This window comes from Vespula vulgaris, chromosome 2, assembly GCF_905475345.1.
Source record: "Vespula vulgaris chromosome 2, iyVesVulg1.1, whole genome shotgun sequence".
In the NCBI taxonomy this organism is placed as follows: Eukaryota; Metazoa; Arthropoda; class Insecta; order Hymenoptera; family Vespidae; genus Vespula; species Vespula vulgaris.
Genome location: NC_066587.1, coordinates 3672999 through 3696271, shown reverse-complemented (window position 1 = coordinate 3696271; position 23273 = coordinate 3672999). Strand labels below are relative to the sequence as shown.

The following is a 23273-nucleotide window of genomic DNA, read 5'->3' as shown; positions in this document are numbered from 1 at the left end:
ACGATCACTCTAAACCATTGAAACTAGAATGTCGCTGCATTTCATTCAAGTTTCCTAGTTTATCGTTCTAGAACTTCTCGATCCTGTTCTCGAGTTGCCACGATCCTTTAACTTTAAAACGTAGTACAACCTTTCGCCTACCGACACAAAACCAGGGATATTAATTTATCTCCTTCGGTCTAGAAAATATGGTTTAACGTTACGAAACTTTAGAATTTGCAATGATCCTTTCATCGGATAGTATTAAGAAAGATCGAATAAAAATACAATGGCAACTTTACATTGAGAATGTTGTGTTCCACATTTTGATATTTGATTTGATAAATTCAATATAAAGAACCTATCGTTATTTCTCCTGTTACTATTTTATACCTATATATACGCCAAAACAAGGAGACACGATATACTTTGTCTGGGTCGTTCCGTTACGACGTAACCGGTCCTTTCCTTCGCAAAACGACAAAAGTACTTCCTTATTGCAGATACGTAAGAGAATCTCGAAAGATATTGCATTGTATCGTCAGCAGCAACCGAGGTACATATACCTACATACGTACGTACACTACACACATGCATACGTGTACGTACCTATATCGTTTATTTAAACGCGGCGAAAACGATTTATCGTCGAGCAATGCGGAAGAATTATTATTGTTACGAACGTTGTAACTGGTTCGCTCGATATTACAATTCCAGATTGTTGTCGCCGGTAAATCCTCTTCGAGGAACTTGTAGTACTGAAAGATCCTAAGAGAAAATGTGTCAGCGGACATTTAAATTTTACAATTAAATACATGGCATAACAGTAAACGGTATTGAAAGTTGTATCGTTGTTTCTTCGTCGATTTGTTTCAACGACACCCTACACAGTTGAGTTTTCATTGATTTTACGTTGATTTTAAGTCGATATATAAGCGTTAGTCATAAAATATATGTTTCCCGTGAAAATGATCGATGAACTTGTAAATACGCTTCGTCGAGTGAGATTAAATCATTCCGAGTTGCATTGCGGATAATAAATATGTGCTTGCAGTTCTTGTAATATCTTTAATAAATTAAAACTGTAGAAATGTTCGAGCTATTCGCGTATACTTTGCAAACTAGTCCATTGGGTGTAAGTACTCAAGGAACGGTATGATCGAACTTCCTGGCAAAAGCGAAGTATGTTTCAAACGCGTGATCATGCTTCTTGCTATGAATTAACGTGATCACGCCACGCGTCATCAGTACGAATCGATCCAACGTTTCTCAAATGGCGTCGAGAAAGCACTGTGAACCAACTTACAAGGATCGTAGAAACCTGGGTAATTACATTTGCGTTTACCGAGTAATTTTAAACATTTATTAAAATCGTTTGAATCGCGTGCAACTCTAAATATCATGGGTAACGTTTATAGTAATTATGACCACGAAATATATCGGTGAATTTCTCCAATAATAGTCGCTACTACTTTTCCCCCGTTTCATACAGTTATTTCGCGATACGCGATATCTTTTTTTTTTTCTTTTTGTAATATGATTCGTGGCCAATCATTGGAGAACGCGAACGCTGAAATACATCCGTAATTAAACGAGTACATTATTACATTTTAACGAACACATAATTGCGAATCGCGAAACACGACTTTTCTACGTTCCTTTCCTGCGACCCCAATTTCTTCGTTTCCATCGAGTAGAACTGTAAGGTCAATGTAAGTTCTCTTTGATACAATATATAAAAGGAAAATAAACACTTGAAAATATTTTCCGTTTTTATACTAACATTCAATTGGTATCTCTCGAGAGCTCATCATACTAACTTCGTCTCCGTTCCGCAAAAAATAAGAAAAGAAAATACAATAGAGAGTGACTCAGAGAAATACAAACATACCTTGTAAGCTTTTCGTTGTTCGTATGTATATATATGTATGTACATATATACATATTCCGTAATGACTTGTCGTAAAAGTTAACTCGTAACACGAAGGACGATTCGCGTCCTTTTTCGCACGAGCAACGACCTTCTCCGGAAGTTTACGAAACCGTACTAACGTTTTAAGAATATGACGAAGGACGGACACCGAATTTGCGAAGGAATTGTCAACAACGTAATGGTCCCGAGATACTCTTGCATGCTCGTAAAGAATCTGAGACGAGATCTAAAAGATGCCCTTTGAATGACCTCTTTTGTATTCTTTAAACGAAACGCTTCTGCATCTCTCTAACGTTCTATTCCTCTCAAATCTACCTCCTTTCTCTTTTATACGTTTTACGTTATTTACTTACGCGTCTTACGTTATGCAAAGAGAAACAAGAAAAGTAGATACGTTCTTTTTAAATTCCAAATTTCTTTTTAAACCTCTATGACTCGATGCAGTGGAGTATCTTACCCAGCAAGCTTACATATATGGCTTCTTTTATTTGTCTATGAAATAATTCGTACGTTACATAGTCAATCTTTTCTAATCGTTGTTATCTGAGGAGGAAAATAAAAAAATAAAAAGAAAAGAGAGAAAACAAATTAATAAAAATTTTCAAATTCAATCTGTATCTCCTTTTCGAAAGAAATTATCTCGTTGGAACATATCTGTTGTTCGATATTTTGTTACTCACCGCTAACGATTGGTAAATCATGAATAATGATGAATAACGGGTGCAAAGGGGAAGTTAGTGTGATACAAGCGATGAGAGAATATAAACGGCGTAATATAACCGCTAATATCACTGTCAACCATCCGTATATTCCCAATGTAGGTCCAACCTCGGCACTTTACCCTGCGGCAGCCCTCAGAACTCTCATAACTTCCACTTCTCTGGGTTCTCCAACTCGATGCCGATGGAGACTCTGGCGGCCCGTTGCCAACCTGCCGGAAGCGGCTCGACCTAGACGATATTGCGCTTCTCATTGCTACTTCTAGAAATCCTCCTACGCGATCCTTCGTAAGAGACACGTTTGATATTTACGCACAAAGATGTATTTACGCATCAATGTATCGAATGTAGGTATATTTACTACGTACATTCGTGACTATCTATCTATGTGATATCTATGTTCATTTCATCCACGTATGACTATGCGTCTATAGAATCCATGCGATACATCGCTTCCGTAAATTTCGTCAACGAGTAGACGAGTTTCACGCTCGAAGCACAATTTTTCATTTTTCAAAAACGAATAGGATTCGATGATTTTCAGAAAAGTTACACGCTTAGCCGAGTGCAAATTTCGAAATTGCGGTAGGATTTTATATCATATTTATTATAACGAGATTTTATATCGAGGCGAATAAAGGGAGAAAAAGAACAAGTGGAAATAAATAAAAAATAAAGCGTTGTGTCCACATCTGAAAAAAAAAACGAGAAACATTTCGTTTCAATTATTTTTTTCATTACAAAACAGAAATTTACGGTTACAACAAAGGAAAATTGTATGACGCAATCCTAACTTTTTGTGTCTTTTCTTTCAGGAACTAGTTATACCTAGTCGTCGAGAGAAAACTGATTATTGTAAATGACATTGTCGTGTGATAAAGCGACAACAAAAAAATTTTCTCCGATCTTCTCGACATTTTTTCCCTCGGAACTTCGTTTCTTTCACGTCTTCGTGACCACCATGATGAGATTACCGGAGTATGCTCAGTAATATAACCTGTCAAAACTTTCGTGGAAGATTTGAGAGAAAGATGAGCGGAAAAAGTAAAAAAGAGCAATAAAAGAGATATACAAACGGATATCAAAAAAAAAAAAAAAAAAGAAAAGAAAAAGGAAAGAAATTCATAAAAAATAATAGTAATCGCATTTGTCTAAATTAGTTGATTATACTTATTAAATACAATATTTGAATGAAAATAATCCGCTTCAATCAACTAGATAGGTACGAACAACGTTTTATTTACTATTTTTACATGTATCGTATAAAAATTTGTTAACGCAAAATGAAGGTAAAAAGAAAGAAACATTAATTACTCGACTTAAAACGAAAAAGGACGTTTCTAAAAGTGAAAGTTGAAAATCGAAACGAAGGAGTAAAGAAAGAAAGAAGCATGGTCAAAGAGAGCGTAGATTAAAACTGCGAGTGTTGAGGTTCACGCTCCCGGAAGCGGAAACGGAAACGGGGGTGGCGCGGTGATCACGGTGTTGAGAATGGTGACGGTGGCGTTGGTGGTGGTTTTAAGCCGATCGTGGCTTAAACCAAGCGACGAACAGCGTTGGCTATGACGCCGGGCGCCGTTGTAAACCACATCGTGCGGTTTACGAGGAAGGCGCACCTCCTGCGAGTTCCTTTTTTGTTTATTCATTCATCAGTCCGCCCAGACTATCGATTCTGGAAGGAAGCCAAAAGGGAAGCCCGTTGCTTTCTAACGAGCCTCCCTTCGTTCGGTACCTTCTCTCACGTATGTTTGTATTAGTGTATTGGTACTAGACGGAGTATGTATATACGTATGTACGTGCAACGTCTACTATTTTCTTCGTCTATTTCCTAGCGTCTGTATCGACTGATGAATTTTAAGGAGCGGAGCTCCTTAAGAAATCTCGATGAGATGTACACGCGTTCGGTTCGAGTTCGAATGTCGTGACTAGACTTACAAAGTCTCGAAGAATATGGAACTTTGAAAGAATAATAATAAAGAGATAAAGGCTGACTAGTGAAAATAGCATTTATCTACGAAGCTCGACCATGAAATCCGTAAATTAATGTAAAAAGAAAAAATTGCTGGTAATTATATTAATTTTATACAATTGATATTAATCCTCGTTAAGATAAATCATTCAATAGAAATAAAGTAGATTTAATACTACGTATTTTACTTGATACAAAGAAAGTCGAAAGGAACGAACCTTACGTATGCTTCGGTCTCTTGCGATACTCGCTCTCCTACGGTCCAACTGCGACTGATACGCTAAATAAAACAAACAGAACGAGGCACAAAAGAAACCAAACCAAAACAAAGAGCGTCCCCACCATCGCACGACAATCAGCGATATATATTTGTTTGAATATTTTCTTAATGGAACCAAGGGACGATTCAATGTTATAAGAAATGGAACTATTTATTTAACTATGATATTACGTAAACCTCGAATATGTATGGAAATGCGATTACGTTTATATTCCTTTATCGTTCCTATAGTTCGAAGGGAAATTCACAAACTCCGAAGTTTGAATTAATAAAGGCTAAGAACGCAAAGGCACTTTCATGTTTTACCACTGTAATCAATTTCACACCCGCGAGCAGCTCTACAGAATTAAAAAGTTAAAAACTTTACGAAGTATCCGAGCCATATAAAATGCATGAAGCCGAGTGGAAACAGTAGTGAGTTTCTGAAAATGATCTCAAACACATTCTCGGTACGACCGCAAAAGTGCAATCTATAATTCAAACGACTTTCCACGATTTTCTTCAACCGCAGAATCCTCAACCGATCACCAATACCCATTTCCATTGAAAAGATGGACGGAAGCTGCGAAGTTCATAAGTCGTGCTTGGGATATATAAACTTGACCTCGTTTTTGAACGTTCTTATTGGAAGATCTTTTCCATGATAAATCGAAGTTCACGTGATAATTCGCGCATGGCCAGCAAAAAAGCTTTTCTTCTTTAAAAAAGTCTGATGAAAGAGAAAAAGTTCCAAAAGGAAACGGTAATGTGCGTTTCACTGACCTAGAGTTCAAAGTTTATTTCTTTTTCTCCCTTTCTCTCTCGCTCTCTCTCATTCTGTATATATACATATACACATGCACACACACATATAAATATGTATATATAATATATACACGTATATTATATATATCATATATATATCATATATATACCTATATATGGTTGAATCGCTGAGAGACGAAATCCTGAATTCAAGCTGCGCCTCTTCTTGTTACTCCTCCATCCTCTATGCTTCGCAACCGAAAGAGGGAAAAACTCAAGCTCGGCGGAGGAGTACAAGTACTCGGAATCTGCCTCGAAGCGAAACGCCGTTTGCAAATATCTGCGCGTGCGTTCTCTCTTCCTCTCTCTCTCTCTCTCTTTCTTGTTCGTCGACGATGGGTTACATCATCGCGGATATTGTAAAGCTCTTCCTCCTGCCTAGAAGGAATATATATATACTACCTTATATTCCGTTGAAGAGTGAGAGTGTAAAAGAGAGAGAGAGAGGGAGAGAGAGAGAGAAAGAGAGAAAGTACACTTTTCAAAAACGTTTTGGAACTTATGAAATTTTTATGAAGATTTGTCGAATTTTCAACAATGTCGAAACAAATTTTTTAAAGAATGAAATACACTTTGTTTCATCCGTGTGGATCGAAAAGCAAGATAAATATCGTTCCATTAAAATTCCATTCGACGCGATGTTAATTAAAAACAATCGAAAAAAGTGCGGGAACAAAATAATGCTCTACATTCTCCATGTTTGATCCTTCTTTAGACGAATTTCGACGTTTGCGTATATTTTTCGCGAGTCGATTCAAATATTCCTTTTGAACGACACGGGAACTTAATTCAAGTCTATTCGCATGAAAATAAATATTTCTGTTTCGCGCTTAGTTTGATGGTAATCGCGTGGAAAAATATTGTATGAGAGAATTTCTGAGAGAGTCAAAAAATCGAAGTGTACCGTTCTTGTTAAAAAGGATTCCTGCGAGAAAGAGAAAGAAAATGGAAGTATAAACAAGGAGAATGCATTATACCGAGATTACAGTGGACCTCTTCTCTTGCTCCTTCTCCGTTCGATTCTCTGGTAGGTGGTGGAATCAGGAAATGCCGCGGTGTACCGTCGCTAAAGTTGTACGTTGCTGCGGCGGTTGGTTAGGTCGCACAGATGCACGAATGGATTTCACCGAACTCCAGCAGGCCTCGTCTGCCCTCCGAACGAAACACCACGCCATGCCGCTTCCCTTTGCAGTCTGATAACTCGACGAATTCGCGGCATGCCGACTTGCCTTGTACATGCCGAGAAAGATAGATATACAGAGAGAGAGAGAGAGAAAGAGAGAGAGAGAGAGAGTGTCGTGACGGACGTTAACCCTTCGTTAGTCACGCTTGTTCTCTTCACATGCATGAAACACCTTTATCGTTCTCTTTAAATCATATTCTATGTCGATTTAATCGTCCCTCAAGTGCCACTTATTAATTCTACTTCTTTTGAATTATTTTCAATTCTTTTCACTTCTCTAAATGCAATCATTAAGATCCATCTTTCAAAATGCGACAGTTCAATCGTTTCTTTTTATACAATGCATATGTATATATGTATATATATATATGTATGTATGCATATGTATATATGTATACAGTATATGTATATGCATATACGTATATATATAAAAAAATGTGTATGTATATACCAATAAAATGTTCTTAATAAATTAAGACATCTTTCGATAGAGTTTATTCGTTATAGTAATGAGTATCCAGGAAAGATCAAAAGTTTAGACTAAAAGTAATTTCGTTTCAGATACTTTCGTATGATTCTTTTAAGGAACTTTCTCTTTTACTCTTATCTTTCATCTCCTTAGTTCTTAACCAGTAGCTCTCCGTTCAAATCCATTCGATGACCTCGAGGCATTCGATATAACGTCCCCTAGTTCATTCCACGTTTCAACATATCGATTGAACGTAATATTGTGAAGAAGGACTTTTCGCGATCGAAAGGATCGAAACGATCAAAGGGAGAGTCACTTTAGTTGGTAACACTTGCGCTTACTTCTAATTCGAAATTACAATGCAACTTTCTTTTCAAATACATCTACATTCCTTTTAAACGAGCCAATTCAATTTCAAGGATAGTGGAATTTTTCGATTGATATTGCATCGGTAAAGAACAAATTGTTTAAATGTAATTTCACTTACGAAGTTCTATCGTAGAAAATAGTAGAAAAATGCACGGAACGATCGACATTCGCTTTACCATATTGTTCTCGCAATTAATTTCTCTTGAATCGAAAGTATTCGTCTTCCATCTTGCATTACTCAGCTTAATCGAATGAAGTTCCATTTGGAAACTCCGATAGAGCAACGATCCAATCAGAAAATTAAAGGACTAATCGATCGCAGTCTATAAACAGAATTTACATAATCGAACGACCAACAGAATCGTAACATATACCCCTCCTACCTATATAACGTAAACGCGAGTTCACGTCGTCTATCAAACGATATATCGAATCTCTCGTCTCCTTTCACCTACCGATATATATTCGAAAATGATCTTTGCTAAAAACTCTGACCTAAAATCTTTGAGATCGTGAAAAAGAATATGAAAATTTTCTCAATATGACCTCTAAAGTCATGCTAATTTTCAAGAAGAATTCCCAGTGAACTAAACTTGGTTAGTAATGAGTTGAAGCAGTAGCTACTGCTTGAGGCTCTTTCATATTTTTATTTTTCTTCTTTTTTCCCCCTTAAAAATATTCCTTTTAAAATTAAAAGCATAAACTTCGTCGCTAGGATCGGCTGAGTTCCCATCTTATGAAAGCAAAAAATTTCATCCTTTCAACGTCATTTCCTTCCAGCCATCTTTTCTCTCCTCTTCCGTCTTCCTTTCTTTTTGTCTTCATCTACGAAGCAAATGCCATTTACGATCCTTTCGCGATTCAGAAACTGGAAGAAAGAAGCGCCAGGATTCCGGCGAGTCTCATTCATATGTAGATACGTCCGGGGTACAACAGAAGAGACACACCTGCGACGCAACAGTGTGTATTCTGAGAATGACGTAAGATCTGCCATCCGCTAAAGACAGAAACGCGAGAGAAGGAAAGGGAAAAGGAGAGCCTGTTAGGTAGATTTGAGAGAGTGGAGAGATCTTAGGCTTGATGAGGAATAGAGAGAGAGAGAGAGAGAGAGGAGAAGGAAGAAGAGGAAGAGGTTGGAAGACGTAGAATTCATTAGGTACGTAGATTACTGTTATCGCGAGACTACACTTGCTTCAACGTAAGCAAACAACGTCTCATTGCTCGTTGGATGTCGAGTCGTACGGCGTATAACGCCCGTGACATCATCGCGCTTGTTATTTCAGTTTAAATAAGACAAAGCATAGTAAAGACACTTTTTAGAAAGTAGATAAATTGTTCTTGTCGAACAAAAGTAATATATATCCGAACTAGAGTAAAGTTAACTTAGATTAAAAGAAATGAACGTAGAATAGTTCTCTTATTTCGTTTGAGAGAAATATTACGTCACGAAGCGTTAATTGAACATAGTTTTTATCCCGATAGAAAGAGAATTCATTTTCGCTTATCCCGTGTTATCTTTCTTTACTTTTGTACGATCTATCTTGACAACAACCTAACTGCTGATTTAATTTGGAAGATATATAGACACTATTGCGAATTGAACTAATAATTGTAAAAGATGAATCCGTAGTAATTGATTAAATTTGTTGCTATCGTGCACGTTTAAATATATAATAAAAAAAAATTCTCTTCGCACACTGTATACAATGAAGATAAAAATTTATGCGCATAAAAATGTACAGCAAACAAACCGTAGTTACACACTTACATGAACGCATAGCAAATTCTGGCGAAGGAGTAGTCAATATCCGCTGCAGCGGAAGGTAAAACAAGGAGCTACCGAACCGAAACACAAACTATGAATATTAAACAATATGAAACGCATAAAAAATCAACGCGACGATTTTAAACGTACATGAAAAATTTTCAAAGGTTCTCGTAATTCGTATCAACTTTATACATATATCTGAAAATAAAATCCTTGTAAAAATCAATTTTTCTACAGGAAAAAAGAAAATTAATATTACGAACATCGATAAAGTATCTTCAATTCGAGAACATTGGCTCTTATAAATTATCACTACTCGTAAAAATATTATCAATATAAATATTACCTCAAAGCACCCTACATTTCTTCTTTTAACATTTATCAAATTCCGAACGATAAGTAATAGAATGTTATTGGATGGAATATATATTTGATGTATATTCCCCCAAAGATTCCCCCAAAGACGGAACAACGAATATAACGAACAACCCGATAAAAATCAAAGAACAGTTCTCGGGAACCCTAAAAACGTGGACCTTCGATATAAGAGAGGGAGGAACGTATACGAGTATACGTGCACGTGTTCCCCCATAAAAGTATCACTTTCCCCGTGACGCGATTTGCACAACGTGCCACGCATACGTATACGTGTACTGTGCGGCTTCGAGAAAAACTGGTTAGAAACGATCCAAGGGCCAATCTTTTACGGTTTTGCTCTCGGTTTTACTCTCCGTTTTACTCTCTCAGCTTTAAGCGTATATTTGCTGAGCATGCCACCGACACGTCATAGCGGGCCACCTTGCGTCGGTCTGTTACGTCTTCGTGGTACACGCTATGCCAACGCTATGCCAATGTTCTAGCGAAGGCCTAGCCAACGGCGCCATTCCTACGGAATGCCAGACCGTGCGACATGCACACCGGACAGCCGTCTAATCGACTGCCCGCATACGGTTCCTGCACCTGTTCACCTACCAACGACCAACATCTCTCCTACTCTCTCCTGCTCTCTCCAAATCTCTCCTCATTGCATCTATCTTCTCCATCCATCGTTTCACTTGTTCCATTACCTTCATCCAGAAAATCAACAAGACGAGAGGTAGTCCGTTGTTGATCTTTGGCTAAGTGGGATTTCGTTCATTCGCGAGGAATCTGTTTGCCGAACAGAGAGATATATTCTGTCACATGAATTCAAGCAAGTTTGTTTATTTGACATACGTATGTAAGTATCGTTAAAAGTTCCTGATAATAATGGCACTTGACGATTAATTAACTGAGAGACGTATTCATTAACGGATTAAAGGTCGAGATTTTTTTCAAAAACACGACGATTACTTTTCGATTAAATATACACTGCCCTGACAAATTCGTGTTCTCCAAATAGTGAAAACGGGTAAAAATAGTCAACTCCATCAAACACTATTTACTATTTCCTCTACTAGGTTCAACGCAGCGAACGGATTTTCTTCGAATGCTCTTGGAAGTGAAGTAGGGGTTGGAGAGTCTGACTGAATCCTATTTAGAGTCCATTAGGATTGACAACAAAAATATTGGAGATAATTCTATCCTCTCGACGTTGCTACTTTCAAGGATCTCTCTCTCTCTCTCTCTCTCTTTTTCGAGCAAGCGCGCACCTGTTCGTCGCACGTATATACCACCAACACACATATATATGTAATATATAATATAATACACAACGTTGACGCGTCGAACGCGACCTCGACATTTCGCTTCTCTACCAGCGACTCTCGATTCTCCGGGTAGCACCGATGTAGCAACATTTTGCAATTTCATAGAAATGAACCGTGGCGCTCCCGTAATGCTTATCGACGCTTTAATTATCCCGAATACGATTCGACGTGCATCGCCTATATATGCACGTCTCTGACTTTTCCTTTCATGAATGATTCTACTACTAACTCTGCTATATACACCGACACATAGGTATATATTTACCAAGCGGTCCGTAAAGAGACGGACAAAGAACGATATATCGCATAGGTATAGAATCCTTTTGCTCGTCGATCCCGCGAGTTTCGCACGCCTCGAAATGCCAACTACGAATCTCTTCTTCCCTTTCCTTTTCCCTCCTTGTCTTTCTTTCTTCCCCTCTCCCTCTCTTTCCCTGCCTTCCTCCCTTCCTCCCTCCTTCACTCCCTCTCCTTCTCTCACTCCCAGGACGCGTCGACAACATTGTGAAACGTCGAACGTGTCTTCGATCGTATGCTAATTAAAGCTATACCAGTAAACGCACACGCACACATACATGTATTCACATTGGCACAAGTTTTTTGTTAGTACCGAGCATCGAAATGGTTCGTGTACGCGAGTTGAATAAATTTACGATCGCGAGAAAGAGGAGAGACACCTTTCCTCGCGCTCTCTCTCTCTCTCTTTTTCTCTCTCTCTCTTTTCCACTTCACTTTGGTCCTCCGTCGGTCGCGAGAGAAACAAGCGGCTAACTCGGCTAATCCGATGCTAATTCGATGCAGTAGGCGAGTATATCCCGTTTACAATGGACTTTGTCTATATAGCATAGGCAGGACTCGTGTAGGACCGTGAGCAACACACGTGCGCGAACCTAATCGCAGAAAAGTGGCGCGAGTGGATTTCTCGAGCGACGCGACACTCCACCGAGGTTGTTGCTGGTGTCACGCCAACAAGAACCGGCCACTGGAACGACCTGTACCGTTTCATGCGACGGAATATTACCTACCGTTTCGCAACGTCAGTTTCTTCGTTCGTTTTAACTCAGAGAGGTACTTAAGAACTACGTTTTAACGTAGTTCCGATAAAAGCCAAAACAAGAAATGTTTTAAAACAGTCGACGGTCTTTTCTATCTTTCGCACTTTATCGATTCGATGCAGTAAGCGGATTATCGGAGTATTATGTACTCTTCTCCGAAGTAATCTGATGCAATTACAAACCGTAAGACAAATCTCTCGATACTCCGAGTTTCATCGAATAGACGTTATCGAGGAATCTCGAATTTATTATAACGAAGGAATAAAGAACTCGAAAAGTTTCCGATAAATCATTTAGAAATTTACAAAAATATACTTTCCAGGAAAATCGAATCTTCTTCCTGTCGAGGGAATGAAATAATTCTGAAGTTCGGTAACTCTTTCGTAATGAAAACAATGAAATAGAGATGGATAGACTAGAGCGGGCTCGTAGAAGTGAAGAAAATTAGAGAGAAAGTAGAACTAGTGGTCCTCCTCGTCAAACAGCAACCGAACGGAAAATCGTACAACGATCGTTCAAACTTTCCACGACGTGTAAAGATTGTCTAGGAAGTGATCCGTTTCGAGCAAACGAATCTACGGGTCGATGTTCATCGACGAAAGGTAGGCATTTCGAATCGACGTCCTGAAGTTTTCCAAGTTATAATTGCAAACGCGAGACATTTACCTAGTTCAAAGGTATTTCCTGAAAACATATTTGCGAAGACGATTAAAACGAAGTTTATAAAAGGTAATGGAAACGCATAGAATCGAACTTTTATCCGTATCTCTTTCGCCTTTCGTAGAAACTCTTAAAATTCCATAAAATTCCTCCTTTCATTTTTATGTAACACGTGACGAGATGCAACCTTCAAAAATGTTCCTTTTCTTCCACTTTCTTGAAATGCTCCATCCACGATTCTTTATTGGCCCGGAGCAACTCGATATTCGAGATGAAACGAAAGTTCTTTGAAGGACTGACAGGAAAAGAGAGACAGAGGCGTTCTCGAAGTAGCTGAAGAAACGGTTATTCCTTTACGAGCCGTCCGTATTCGTTTGCTAAGGTATAAGTACGAGTGAAATCTTAACGCGTAAGAAATAACGGAGGAAACGTAAAGCATACCGTGCGAGGAGAATTTTGCGAGCGAGGGTGGTTACCGGTGAAAGAAGGCACACCGCGAGAATCGTAAAGCTTCTTCGTCAACTAAAACGACGAAGACGCAAACGACGAAGACGAAAACGACGAAGACGACAAAGAGAGAAGAGAACGAGGAAAAAACGACTACTAGACGAGAGATTCACCGTCGAGAAGACGCACTCTCGTAAAAGCTACTCCGTCAGGTGCTTCGTTCGCATGAGTAAACTGCCGTCACGTAAGACGTAACGGACTTCCTTCTTTTTTTTCCTTCTCTTTCTTTATCTTCTACTTCTTCGTCTTCTTTACTTGCGTTATTACGAGGTAAGCACTTCTGCAAAGAAGTAAGTATATCTGTCGACTTAGACGCCCCACAGTCTTTCCTTTCTCTTCTCTTCTCTTCTCTTCTCTTCTTTTCTTTTCCTTTCTTTTCTTTTCTTCTCTTTTAATTTATTTTATTTTTCTTCTTTTACTCTTTCCTTCAACCCTCTTTTCTCTTTCATACTCAATATTATTTTCCTCCCATGTTTTCAGAATATAGCCGTGAAAAAAAATTATCCCCGAAAATGTCTACTATGCGCTTACGTTACGGGACATCGTCTTCTTGTTCGTTCCTCTGAAGAAACCATAGCTCACCGCAAATGACCGGATTAAAGGAAGATGCTTCTATGAGAGAAGAATCTCTGTCTAAGAAGATGAATCCATAAAAGCGTGTGAGCGTGACAAGGGAATTTGTTCGAAGCATCTATTTCGATGTGAAAATGAGAAGCCCAGGTACGCTCTCGGATAACTCTCTCGTTTATTTCGAGGAAGAATGAGTCCGTACGTAAAATCTTTTCGGGTATAACAGGTTTCAAAGTAATCGACTTGCGACTTTTATTTATACTAAATTATTTCATGAGGATACTCGCGACATTAACGATCGATACAATTATTTTATTACGGTAAATTTCTATTTTATAGCCTCGTCAAAGATTCTATGTCTATATTAAAAGCGTAAAGAAGGAAACGAGTTCGTTGATTTTTTTTTCGGCGAGAAAAAAATATAGAACGAAAGTCGACGTATATTAATTCTTGACAAAAACGGCACTACGCATATGAGTGTCGAAAAAAAAAGAACTAATCTGCCGTTCGCCAGAGCCCGGCCTTGCTTGGAATGTTCGCAAAAAGCATAGACAGCAGTTATTTCCATTTGTAGAGAGTTTTTGTTATGACTAACCTGACGGTTGCTTTTTTCTTTTTTTTTTTTTTAATGAGCATTGAGGTTAAAACGAATAATTTTTTTATCTTCGAAGATGGACGAGGTCTAACAAGATGTAGAAATCTCGACGAACTTACAAATTTCTAATAAAAGATAGAGTTCATGGTGAAATTAAAAAAAAAAAGAAAAAGAAAAAGAAAGAAAAGACAACGTAAAGAGAACATTTTTATTTAACAGAACTTCTACGGAAAGAACGATATCGAAGAATTATTTTGTAAAATAGAGTGGAAACTCGTGTGTCGTGCATTTAGCCGAGATATCGAGTTAATTGCAATAATCAACGTAATAACGAGAGGAAAGTAATGAAGACAAGAGATATAGAAAGAAAAAGAGTTGGAGAGCAATCGAGTCGAACGAGCGTTCGATGATATACCGTTAATGATGTTTATCATTGAATAAAAGCAGGATAATTAGAGCAGATGATGCAAACACGAACTGATCGAGATCAATGCATTCTCTCCTTTACCTCCTCTCTCTCTCTCTTTCCCTTTCTGTCTATCTCGAGCCGGAGATTGTTATCAAAGGCTATATATATAATCGGATAGATCAAAACTTTAATCGTATGTATTATTCTCAATGAAAATCGCAACATCAATTTTTAAATTGTACCTGTGAAATCAAAGAAAAACGTTGAGTTTTCTTTTCTTCTTCTTTTTTCTTTTTTTTTTTTTTTGTAATTACAAAAGCACGCGACCGCGTTTCGCACGACGAATCGTCGGAGTTTGCAGTTGTCAGCTTAAATGCGACCAAACCTTTAAATAGTTGAGTCGGTATTAGTTCGGTAGTAGTGAACAGACAACTAACATTTTCGCATCTATTGTATGTACGTGTCTATATTTCGATAGAGCACAGGAGCGCGAATTCATTCGTGACAACATTTCTGTCGCGCGGAAAGGGAGTGTGCGATCATTTTCTGCACGACAAACAAAGCACGACGCGTGACAAGTCGCGTGAGTTCAACCTTTCTTAGCGTCCAATTAACCGAGAAAACGAGAGCACGAGCTCGCGCGTCGTCCGATTCCGATACTTGTTACCCTTTCTGTCACCTCGAATTAATTGCTGGACGAGAAAAAAGGTGATGGAGTAATGTTATGTGCAAATACTATGCTCTCTCTTTCTCTACTTCAATGATCGAGCCAATGGATTTGTCAGATACCGAACAAAATGGAAAAGAGTAAGAGAATGAAGAAAGAATTAAATCTCTTCGATTGCCCGTGAGAAAAGTTAGAAATAAAATAAAAAGTTTATTTCATATTTTCTTACAACTTAATTACATACCAAAGTATGTTACGTAGACATTATAAAGAAATAACGTTATATATTAATGTACTTTTAAGAATCGGCGAACGGATAAAAACTTTTGAAAATGAATACATTGGTCTTTTCTCCTACTTGGAAAGCTCTATGAATGCTAAAATACGATTACCGAAGCCTTCTCTCTTCCTCGTTGCTTCTCCTGTCATCGACCTCACAATAACTTCTCTTGAGTTTCAAAGCGGCAACCTGATATGCAATCGAGAAGTTCAGCTTTAAAACGATTCGAACGTAAAACTTATTTCGAAGAATTCGAATTAAGATTTGAATTGAAATCTCTACGTTCTAGCAGATCGGATCATCCATCTTTATGAAACTAAAAAATAATATGAGTTAGACTTTATCTACTTACAAACAAAATTCAATAAGTTTTGGAAAACGGATGATAAAGATCTTACAGTAATATACTTATAATATATATCGTATATATTACTTTTATTAAAAAAAAAAAGAAAAATTACTTACAGAAAAAGAATGTTCCGTACTAATTTTAATCACTCTCCTTCGACTTAACTCGATATTTGGCGAAACATGAAAAGGTCGTTCGAGAGAATCACCTACTCTGTGGAAAATCACCTCTCTCTTTTTCTCTCGATTTTTGTTCTTTTTCAACGGAGGATTATACGGGACAAGATACAGAACGGTATTAAAACGTTTGTAGTGGAAGAACATTTGACTACGACGGGGACGAGAAAATTCCATTGCTAGGAATCCGTTGGGTAGTTCGAAGGCGTGTTATAGTATAAAAAAGAAAACAAAGGCTTGTTACGCCTCAGTATTGTTGCTCGTTGCGCCTTAGAGAAGCCTAAATAGGCCGTATTATAGGCAAGTCGGATACGTGTTAATGATGATATATGTATGTGTCGAGCATACACGCCATTTGGCTTCTATCGTTTCATCAAATTACTCGCCGATTGGATACGGACGATTAGAAAAGCGAAGAAAATTGTCCATATAAATTCTCTTTCACCGCTTTGTTAAACTTCGTATCCTGTCTTGTCACGTGAAGTAAACAATAAAAATTTTAAATCGAAGTTAATAACTCGAGTTAATTTCCCGATCGTGATGGTAATCTTTTAACTAGATAACAAAATTTGCTTTTAATTTAAATCAACCTCTTAGCGATTTACTTATACGTTTCTGAAGTTTAAACAGGACGTGCTATAGATGCGATTGCTTCGCTTTGAAAGTTTAATCGAAAGCCGAAGGGAAGACGTGTCGTTGATAAGAGTTAGAGTGAGAAAGAAATAAATAACAAGAGAAGGAGATATACGAAGAAGGAAAGTAAGAGAAACAGAGAGAGATAGAGAGAGAAAGAAAGAAAGAGAGAGACAGAGAGAGAGAGAGAAAGAGAACACGATGCAGATGCAGCTCTCGACGCAGTCACGGAAATTAATGGCACGTGCGATAATTCTTCATTGGATTCGAGATAATAATCATGTCGCTCGTACGGCTCACTCGCACACGCCCGACGCACTAATTTTAATTACACCCATGAATAAATGCATTAATATCGTTCGTTGCGCCCACGCTAGCGGTGAATGTATAGATATCTGGCGAGTGAAGCACATGTATATATATTATATCTAGTCGTACATATATATACATATATATATATATAGACAAACACACACACCCACACACGTATATACACATTGTAGGCAGATAGGTATACGTACTTGTATGCGCGCATGTGCATACCTCGCACGAAGACACCTGCACTTTACTCGAGCGTGTGCGCGGACTCGCATTCGAGTCGGTTTGTACGGAGTACGGTTCTAACCAGGATGTGTTACCTAAGGCATTGTCGTGACAAGATAAACGGCTACGTGCAGATGCATCCGCGGAAGGAGGTCATGAAAGGCGGCGTCGGTATAACGCGAGAGTATACGTCAAAGTTTTACGCGCGCTAGACTAAAACGAAAGCTCTTCGTAAATTTCTACGCGTTCGACGGTTATATCAAATCAATGAAATATATCACGTCACTTGATCATTTGCACCAGCTTAGATCGAACGAATGTTATCTTATTTTATGTTATTTTATTTTTTGATCGACGCTACAAAAAAGATATTGCAGTAGTCCCCGCATTTTTATCAAAATTAAAGGAAACTGGCGATATATTTTAATATTCGTTCGATCAAGGTCAGTAAGGATATGAAAATGGATGTAGAGTTAACATCATCAATTTTATGAACGATGAATGTTCGAAGCACAAACGGTGTTCGATTTAATACTCTTGAGACGCGATGAATGGCAAGCCAGACGCAACGATGGCGAAAGTGTTTTCCATTGAGAAAACGGAAGGGTGAATGGCCGGCAAGAAGCCAACGAGAAGAGAGAGAGAGAGAGAGAGAGAGAGAGAGAGAGAGAACGACACGATCGTACCTCCTTGTACAGCGTATACTCGACGACGACGTCGCTCGAGTGTTATTATGTTTAGGCTAGAAATACCTACACGATAATACACCAGCGTGTTTCTTCGCGCGACGAAGCGGTTAAACGTTCGTCGCATTCCCGGAATATCCGTTCATCGTAATAAAGCGAGAGAGAAAGCCGTGTGTTCGTATCGGTGTTTGAGAATAGACAGAAAAAAGGCAAACTTTTAATTAGCGAAGTGCATGGAATGGTTCGTTAACGGACGGTGAATAGTTTTCGCGGAAAATATGTCTACAGAGTAGATACACTCTTACCGTCTCTCTATCTTTGATCGATTATTTCCTAACTACACATATGTACGTGTCTCACCGTTCGAGACACTTCGGTTTACTCTCACTTTTAGAACTAACAAGAATTACTATAGAATCTTTTTTATAAATTTAATTTAATCGCTAAGCTCATTTAATTTTGTTCTATCTTCTCTTTATTTTCGAAACGTTTCTCATTTCTTAATGGATCGATCCGCTTCATAATTTTTTTTTTCTTAACTCATTGTATAATACTTTGTTAGGCGAAAGCACGAAAATAATTTCGATAACAAGTAGTCTCAAAAGGCAAACATTCAACTGTTTGCTCATGGGGCTAACACGATCCAAAATCTTCGGGCCAAGAGAAGGAAACGGGTTTGCTGTTCGTACGCGGGAGTAATGTTGGGATCGTGAAGAAGAGGTAGTAACTCTACGGGATTCCATTCTCTTCACGTCTGCGCCGGTCTCACGAGGTGCAAGAAGCAGTCGGCTCGATCTTCGGCCATGAGACGCGCAGGGAAGCATTAATCGATTCCAGAGTCTCGAGAATATCCAGTGTCCCTCACAATCTGAGAGTCTACACTCGGTTAGAGATTCAATGATGTTTTCCAAGAAAGCTTAGTCAGCCGGTAGTGCTTGCGCTTCGATATATATACGAGCTTGACCGACCGCGCGTTGAATCGCAAATGAGAAAGTGCGTGCCTCGATTCGCGTATCGTTTGCGCATCTCGAGTTTCCGAAGAAGGAAGGCAACGAACGACAAAACTCGAGGGCGGATTGCGAGGACGCAAGCAATGAAAAGAAAAGAAAAAGAAAGAGAGAAAAAAGAGAGAGAGAGAGAGAGAGAGAGAGAAAGGACGTAGCTTTGCAAAAGAGAGAACGTGTATCTCTTTGTCATTATAATCGCAAATCCGCGAGTTCGCATAAAATGTAGATTAGGATACACGATCGTATTAACATATTTTGTGTTCAGCCAGACGACGGAGACGGTTTCCGCGCGCGCATTCGTCGTACTCCAGACCGGCTTCGAAGATCGTGAGCTTTCTCCTTTGGATGGGCGAACGATTTAAAGAGAAAGTCGTCGTCGTCGTCGTCGTCGTAGAGAAAGGAAAAAGAGCAATGTGGAAAAATAAATCGAACGGAAAAGAACGGTCAAAGATAAATAGACGAAGAAATCAGGACGAGCGAATTGATTCTTTCGTAAAGATTTTGCTAATGTTCTCTTATTATATCGAAAATATGATTTTTGTTTTTTTATTTCCTTTTCTCTCTCTTCTTTTTCTTTTTTTTTTTCTTTTGCTTCCATTTCTATTTTTTTTTTTTTTCCTTTAATACTCACGATTGCGCATAAGCGAATGACGAGAAAGAAAGTTTGAAGAAAATTTCGAACACGTTGCTAATTGATCGTGATAACGACCGGAGGTTTCGTTAATTTCAACACGTCCTTTGTTAGTCTCACCTGTAACATAAAAAAAAACATACATTGATTATTACACGCCTCCTATCGCATCGGAAAGGACGCGAACGACCGTCGAATGCACATCCGTGAATGGAAACGAGAGACTCGTTACGTTTTATGGTCGGTTGCTCGGAGAATGTCGGTCAAAACAGGATCTAGTTTTGTATACCTCTTCCGTTAGTGAATATACGCTCACAAACCACGATATTTCGGTCGATAATGAGCATGCGCGGATACAACGTTTCAAATAAAGCCAATTTTAAATATAAAGAAAAAGATATTTTTACATCCACCTAACAGAAATGCATCAGAAAATTTTGCTTCGTTTCATTTTTCTTCTTCTTCGTACTTTCCATTATTATCATTTGTTTTAGAAAAAAGTATTATAGCAACTTAAATCGGACATGTTGATTAGGAGAATTGGATTTTATTACTATTAAAAAAGAAGAAAAGAGAAAAAAAAGAAAAGAGAAAAGAGAAAAAAATAAAAGAATTGTAAGAAATAATGGTAATAAATGATCTCACTTGGAGCTATGGAGGCATTCCTTGTTCCATAGTATCGTCGAGCCAAAAATGAAATTACACTGCGAAGTATCCTCGCCAATTCTAAATCATGGTGTTATAAAGTCGAGAAAAAGTACTCGCTAAACGTCACGTCCCAACTCGAGAGGTTCGCACCGAGAACGAGCCACGGTAGGAAAGTTAAAGGTACTTTAAGAAATTTTAAACTACATTCGCGAAAGTCAGCGCATAAAGATTCGCCTTCTTAAGATGATAATCTCTGGCTCGTTCATAAGGGATGGAAAAGATAAGGTCGACCCCCTTTTTTGGTTACAGCGATGCTTCATCAAAATAACTCTTGAATGTACCAGCGCGAGAGAGAGAGAGAGAGAGAGAGAGAGAGAGAGAGAGAGAGAGAGAGAGAGAGGTGACGTTCGCACGCATTACGAAGCGATGTTTCGTCGAACTTTTACCATCCACGGAAAGTTGACGGTACCTATCGAGGAAGATTAACCAAAGCGGTTTATCTCGTAATACTCATGGTACGTGGAAGCTCGCTCGTTGGCTCAAAAAGGACCAGAAATAAATTGACGAGAGAAAGAGAGAGAGGGAGAGAGAGAGAGAGAGAGAGAGAGAGAGAGAGAGAGAGAGAGAGAGAGAGAGAGAGAAGCTGTTCCGTTTCAAAGTACATTACCATGTGCGATTACTCGTAGAATAGATGGAAATTTTGGTAACTCGGTGACTGGTCTAACTTTCCTATCACTATTACTTTACCCTAAAACTTCTGTATAACGATATTATTAGTTTTTCCATTACTGAAACTAAATATTCAGATCAATCTCCATTATTTGCAGACGGGAAGAGAAAATGACGTACTCGAGTTTATTTTTACGCGCCATTGGTATCTCTAAACATTTAAGATATTTGAGCGATCGATATTAGCAAATCCAATATGAGTTATATAGACAATGTCTTGTAGATTAATGATCACATCTCGATTAAGAACGATCCATTGATCGTGATCGTATTAAAATCTCTTTTTCTAGCTTTATTTTCAGTCTTTGCTTCGACTTATTCCAAGATCGAAATCAAGGTCCATTTCGCACTTAAAATCGATTCCATTCCTTTCTACCATGAGAAAAATATTTCCTTTGTAATATTTCTCGCCATTAACGAGATTTAACGATCTCTGCGTTGTTAACGAATTTTGATGATAAAACGATATTTAAAAATAGGCTAGGTCGATGGTATGTATGGAATGTACATCGAAATAATTATGTTGTTCCGAATGATGTATGCAACGGTTAAAATTGTCGAGACTGACGTGATCACGTCAATTTTCATTTAGGCAGAGAGCAACGTATCCTGCCGCTATGTGTCAGCGAACCGATCAGTCCCGATGACCGATGATGATTCACTTCCATGCTCTACGTGCCATGAGCAAGGTTATTCGCGAGCGAAAAATATTACTCTTGATCCTTACCATGTCAAAAAATTGATCTATGATCGATGTATTAAAGCTTTCGCTCCGTCAGCAACGACCAAACCTGTCCTCTTTTATCGCGTCAGTTTAACTTATTGTTAGATAAATCGTAGCAACAGAAGTTTATAAAAAATATTTATCTAGAATATATTTCGATAAAATTTGATATACGTACGTAGCATCGCACACAAATACTTATACGCAGATATGACATGAGTATTAATTTCTATTAATAACTTTTTCCGAATCTTTCGATATGTATGATATTAATGATATTTTATGATCTTTTATTTCCGACAGAAATTGTAATTTCGACGAGACAAGTTGAATAATACTCATTGTCCCTTGAATTTCTTTTTGTACGATAGAAAATAATCAGTCTAGGTTCTCTGTTGCAACCATTATCATTAGTGACATCCGTGCGTTACCGCTCGAATCTTTTTCTTCCTCGGTCTTCCACTCTCCTTCCTTTTATTTCCAAGGTTTCAACGGGCAAGTATCCGCAAAGTCGGTAAAAGGTCGTGGGATAACGAAGGGAAGAAGGAACAAAGACAAGTGGCTAGCTTTCGATCACAGTGGCTTTACGTGACCGTTCATTTGCCAAACGTCGATATGTCGAAGATAGGGGTGGGGAGGTAGACTCGTCGATACTTTTATTTCCCATCGAACGATCCAATCCTTTTTCGCATTCTCGTTCGTTCTCATCCTCCTAGCCGGTTTCGAACGGAATCCCGTAATTATTTTCAACCATAAAATGGAATCGAATTGCCGAGAATCGAATCCGTCGGATTTTTCAACGTGGTTAAAGAAGATATTCCACGAAATCGATCGCGTTGTCATTCTCAGCTATGTCCAAGCGATTAATCGCGATCGTTCGAACGAGATCGAGACAGCTTAAACTTAGGTATGACGAGTAAACGTTGAGTAGAATGTGAGCGCGTTTCATGACAATCTTGTCAAACGCAGCTCCCGCTTCGCGTTTATACAGAGGAACGATGTCGTTACCAGGAGAATCGATTTTGATCGGATTGGATCGGATCTAGAGATAGAATTTCAACAACGATGAGTACGTTGAACGAACGTCGATAAAATAATGTCTTCTTCTCGTCGGTCTTACCTCAGTCACCTAATATTCATTTTTCTTATAGGTCTACGTATTTTCTTCGTGGCCTAAATCTCTCTAATAATCATTCCGGTCTCTCGCTAAAATAGTTTGAAAAGGTATATAAAATATAGGTTG

The 23273-nt window shown here is 38.4% G+C and overlaps 1 protein-coding gene across 9 annotated transcripts in view; it reads right to left on the bottom strand.

Annotated features, from left to right (window-relative positions):
* The window catches only part of LOC127072517 (fat-like cadherin-related tumor suppressor homolog), a 291697-nt gene that overhangs the window by 233001 nt on the left and 35423 nt on the right, over positions 1-23273 (bottom strand). The window contains exons 1-2 of one of the 9 annotated variants that reach the window (XM_051012961.1): positions 6662-7292; positions 5795-6062 (exon numbers count right to left, since the gene is read on the bottom strand). The exons of 2 other annotated variants lie outside the window; for them this stretch is intronic. The gene's annotated coding sequence lies outside the window, so the exon portion shown is untranslated. Of the gene's footprint in view, positions 1-5794; positions 6063-6661; positions 7293-19929; positions 20050-23273 lie in introns of those variants that run through there. 6 more of the 9 variants (XM_051012960.1, XM_051012957.1, XM_051012958.1 and 3 more) reach the window with 6 other exon arrangements.